Below are 5,928 nucleotides of genomic sequence, written 5' to 3' on the forward strand. Positions count from 1 at the left end.
TCATTGAAATGAAGACTGTGACATTCTGGATGACTGTGTTTGGAACACTGTGCTTTCCAGACTGAGTCAGAATAAGGGGGGATAGTTACCCTGGCTCCTTCCTGGAATGGATGGACAGGGTTGCAGATACGGGTCTGAGGATAAAACTCCTCTAGAGCCTTGGACATTTGTTTGCAAGAGTAGAAGAAAAGTGAAAGTATGACAGGTCCTTATCTATTTGTTATCTGTTCTCCATTTATCAGAGTTCAACTCTAAGACAGCAACAGCTAGCTTATGGAGAGTAAGGACAAATGTCTCAGCTCTGTGAACAGTGATTCCAGGACAGACTTGCCAGATAAAATAGAGTGCGAAGTCACATTTAAAGTTCAAATATACAATTAATATACTTTTTTAGTATAACTATGTCCCATGCAAAATTTGGACTTTGTATATACTAAAAATGTCTTATTTGTTTATTCTGAAATTCAAATTTAACTGGGTATTCCCTATTTATATTTGTTTAAATCTGGCATCTCTTCCAGGATTAATACTGATGCACTGAAAAAATTATCCAAATTGGCCCCAAAAAGCATGGATGATCTGTTCATTTAAAAAATATTTTTTGGATGATTTAAGCTTTAACTAGCACAAACCAACTGCTTGAGATCTTCTATGTTTGGTAATACATGAATTAAATCTCTATCACAAAGCAGATGTACTTGAATGGACAAATAAATCCTTCTGCAATATCAGTGAATCTCTTTCTCTCTCTCTCTCCCTCCCTCCTATTCTCTCTTCTTTCTCTTTCTCTCTCTCTTTTTCTTTCTCTCTCTCCAGCTGAGCACTTGGAAAAGGAACTGGAGAAAGAACATGAAGAATGGGATTATATGTATATTTGAGAAAATCACTTCACAACATGGGTAACATTTGAGATGACTTACTTTCTCCCAATAAATGAACTTTAGAGATAATCTAATGATGACAGAGCAGATGTAGTGATACTAAAAAATCTATACTTGTCACTATTTCTACAATATTGTTAGAAAATGTTTGTTTCTTGAAGAAAATAAAAAGAAACACACAGGTACAATTTGCTATTCGCTAGTATGGATCATACACTGACAAAAATATGTCCATTTGCCCATCAGAAAGCAACAATTCAAACCAAATTAATTTAAATATTTAACTATTAAACATACGAAAATGTAAATTATTTAAGTGATTTAAGGGAATGTGGGTTCTTCGAGAGAAACTGTTAAGTGATGGACAGTGAGACTAGCAGCATAAACAAAATGGCATTCATGTTAAAACATTTTTCAGCGAAATGCAGACTCTGAAAACATTGTTTTAATAACCTGCAAGATATTGAAAGAAACGAAACTATGTCTCACTTAACCAACAATTGATCTATTCATCTTCAAGTCAGAGCTAATAGTCTTAATCTTCTGAATAGTGTTGTCACCTACTCTTGTAGATTTAATTGTCATCTCTATGTGCACGGGACACAGATCTAATTGTCTGACCCTTGAGATGGCAAAATCAGTTCACTTCCATTCATGATATATCTCCTTTTCTTTTTCTTGAAGAAAGAGTCTTCAATCTTAAAGGATCTTTTGAACATTTCAATTCAAATAAAATTCAATCAAACCTCTATAGAGTTTTGCCTTCTACATCAAGTATTCCAGAATCAGTTAGGAGATTTTACCCAATTCCCAAGGTGATAAAAGGTGATAAAATGATAAAATCATTTCCATGATTGTGGAAAATTTCAGTTACTTCAGCTTTCATATTTCATCTGTAGAAGGAAATAAAAGTTCCTTGTTACATGGTTAAAAAAAAAAATCACTCCCAATTATCCACTGACCAAAATGAAAGTAAAAGACTCTCTTCCTTTCTTATTTTATTTTTTTTTAAGATTTTATTTACTTATTTGAGAGACAGACAGAGAGAGCATGAGCAGGGCAGAGGGGCAGAGGGAGGGGAAGAAGCAGACTCCCCACTGAGCAGGGAACTAGATTCAGGGCTCTATCCCAGGACCCTGTGATCGCGACCTGAGCAGAAGACAGACACTTAACTGACTGAGCCACCCAGGCACCCCAGACTCTCTTCCTTTTTTAGTGTTATATATATTTTTGACTAAAGAGATTCCATGAGCAATATAATATAGACATATATATATATACACATTGATAAACATATATTTACTCACTATATTGATATTATACATGCATATATATATTATATATATTTAAAGGATAAGGATGGAAGGAGTTTCATTTTACTACTTGTATAAGTGTGCCTACATATCTGTTGTATATAAACACACACTAGCCAATACTAGAAAGCCACAAAAGTCCATCGCCAGGCCAGATGTGGGCAATGTTATTTTTTTAAAGCTCTAGTTTTCTGCTGCACAAACGGAAAATACTGTTCAAAGTTTGCAAATATATATATATGGGTATATATATAAACCCATATATATGTAATATATAAATATATATATTTATCTCCACATGAAACATACTTTCCTAAGTAATAGTCATGTCATAAGAAATGGATCCCGAGACAGTGCATTATATTTGGCAGAAATAATCAACTAGAGAAATTCCAAAGTACACGAATTAAAAAGGGAAGGGGATTTGGAGAAAGCATCAAGACTAGATAAGTACTAAAAATACGGAGGTTAACTGAATAAACATTATGAAAACAAAATTTAGCCAAGGGAATAGGAGGGAAGTAGCAAAAATACTTCAAAGCACACCTTATTTTCACGGAAAACAATGATATGATTAGCATCAGTTTTCTACTCCAGAGATTTTTTTTTTCGGAATTCTTTTGTACATTATTCATATTCTAAACAAAAAAAGCTAAACTGGCTTCAAGCTGATTGGTAATTGTGTGGCAACCATGTTGTTTTGACACTGCTTTCATGTTCATTTCAACAAAGTTCCCTAAAGGAGCATGCGTAGCCAATGCACAAAAGAAACACAAATAAAACATACAGACATGAACAACTGTCTGTTCTTCCTGGAAATCAGATGTGGGAATTAAAATAATGGAATACAATTTTTTACACACCAAATTGATTAAGATTTTCAAAATTAAAAAAATGCTAAAAATTGCTGAGTGTGTGTTACGACAGTTTAATAAGCTCTCAGTAGAAATAAAAATAGGAACACATTTTTTTGGAAAGCAATTTGGTATGTATACGAAATCTTAAAAAAAGGCTGAAACAAGAGACAGAGAAGTACAGTATATAATAATAAAATATTCACACCCTGTGATCCAGTATCTTCATCTCTAGGAATCTACCTGAAAGAAATAATCATAAAAACACCAGAAATGTATGTATAAAATTGTTACCGCAATTATTTATTATAAAATATAATAGAAATAAACCTAAGTATTCATCATTATGGGAATGTTTAAATAAATTTTGTTAAGTGAATACAAAAGTACATTATGTAGTTTTTCAATGAATACCTATAGCCAGAGGTACATGAGTACAAATTAATGTTAAGTTTAAAAAAGACAACAAGGGGCGCCTGGGTGGCTCAGTCGTTATGTGTCTGCCTTCGGCTCAGGTCATGATCCCAGGGTCCTGGGATCAAGCCCCGCATCGGGCTCCCTGCTCCGCGGGAAGCCTGCATCTCCGTCTCCCACTGCCCCTGCTTGTGTTCCCTCTCTCACTGTGTCTCTCTCTGTCAAATTAATAAATAAAATCTTTAAAAATTTTTTTAAAATAATAAAAAAGGCAAAAAAATCTTGTTTTATATTCAATGATATTTCAATTTTGAGACATATGGGTGTGCATGTAATATATCTATGTTTGTGTTTATGTGCCTATGCATCTGTGTTTTTTCACATTCATAGCTAATGTATTGAGAAAACACTGGAAAAAACGTACTAAATAGGAATAATGTTATCTGTGGATTGGGAACAGCATGTATATTTTAATAACATTTTGTTTTCCACATTTTTCAAAATTTTTTACATTGAGTATGCAATAATTCATGATAAAATATATTTTTAAATGGGTCTAACAGATTGATGTTATAATTTCATTTGAAGTGATCTATCTTTATCTGCCAAATTAAGACAAAACTTTGATATATGTAAATGATAAGTCAGCTGGGATATGGAAAATGTTTAATTAAATAACTGAATGGGGTTGCTTTCTTCCTTCTTTATCTTCTGCTACAAAAAAAAAATGTTGACAATTAACAATTTTTTTCATAATTTTATAAGAATTTGAGTTTAGTATTAGTTTCCTAATTTAACAATTATTAACATAATTACATAAAAGTATACAATTGAGTTGTGAAATTGTCTCATTTTTAAATGAAAGTATCATCGTTTTGGAGTTAAGGCTCAAAATACATATTTTACAAAGTTTAGGTGTTATAATTTATAACATGCCTCTTAAACATTGAAAATATGAAAGCTTTAAGTTTTTCTATAACTTACATAGAATCCAAATCATGCATTATAAACTTGTTATCTACATTAAAAAGAATACATTGATTTTTTTCCACTTTCTTTTTTCTTGAATCTCATCAATTTTTTACTTTTTAGGATAATAAAAAATGAAATCCATTTCCTCTGTATTATGTTACAGTTTCATTTACACAAATAACTGATTGAGTCAGTCTAAGACAGCAATTAAGACAAATGCAAAACAAAATGATTAATTTTAATTGACTTCTCCAATCTAACAAAGTCAAGAGCCAAATATTTTCTCTGGATATTAAGAGCCCAACATTTTCAACTTTTTTTTCTGTTAAGTAATTTGGTTCCTATCTGTAGGTCAAACCATTTCTAAGTTACTTTCAACTTTGCTTGATGCTATCGCTGTCTCAAAGTTGTGTACTTTACGGACATTAAATAGTTAAAATCTGTGATTTAAATATATGTACAACAAAATAGTTAAAGTCTCCGTTGATATTCAGAATGACATGGATTTGAACTTTGAAACTCAACTCCCTCATTTATAAGTGTCACTTTTCAAAAGTTCTCAAAAGTTTTAAAACTCCGTTTACTCAACTACAAAACTGGACCAAAAATGTACCTACCTCATTAGGCTATAAATATGAGGTAATACCTGCAAGGTTTTTAACCCTTTACTTGGGACTTCCCTAAACGCTCAATGAATTATATCCATTATTACATTAAAAAAAATAGCACAACTGCTTCTGGAATCAATACCTCAATGCCAGGCATTGCATTTGAATGAGTTTCTTCCGAAATATTTTTTCTCAGTGAACACCTGTACATTGTCAGTCTTTAATCACTCTGCTAGGAATAGGTCAACAACTCACTCATCTGAGCTCTCAGGAGTAGAGTGTTTCAAAGAATCCTATGTGTAAAGCAAGAGAAATACATTTAGTATCTTCCTATCTCTTTTTCCATGTGACTTTTCAAACTTTATCTTTGAAATAGTACAAACAAACAAATGAGCAAAACATGAACAAACAACCAAAGGAAAAAACCAAGTCACTGTTGTGAAAAAGAGGTCTGTGATATTCAAGGTGTCTCAGCAGCTTATTCCAATTTAATTTTTCATAAATGCCGCCATCTAGTGTTCACTAATCCAACTTTTATTACTGACCTTAAATATTTATCCTCTATGTGGAAAATGTTCCCCCGTTTCACAGAGGCAATTGCATCAGGTCAATTATTTTGTGTATCCAAATCTTTTAAAAAGACGTCTGGTACCTGAAATAAAGTAATGCTGAAGTAAGAACAATCACTGTCGCAGAAGTCCAGCATCGGAGATGTGGTATGTAACTTTGAGAAATACAAATGCACTGTAACTATAATTCTTGTTCCTCTCTCTTTCTCTCCCTCCCTCCCTCCCCCCCAGCCCACTCCGTCAAGCATCCTTTAGAAGTGCTTTGCTCTCCACTGTATCTCTGGCTCCTAGCATAGTTCTTGGCACATGGTGTTCGG

This window comes from Eumetopias jubatus, unplaced genomic scaffold, assembly GCF_037043125.1.
Source record: "Eumetopias jubatus isolate StellerSeaLion01/CBP00866 unplaced genomic scaffold, mEumJub1_p1.0 scaffold_2, whole genome shotgun sequence".
In the NCBI taxonomy this organism is placed as follows: Eukaryota; Metazoa; Chordata; class Mammalia; order Carnivora; family Otariidae; genus Eumetopias; species Eumetopias jubatus.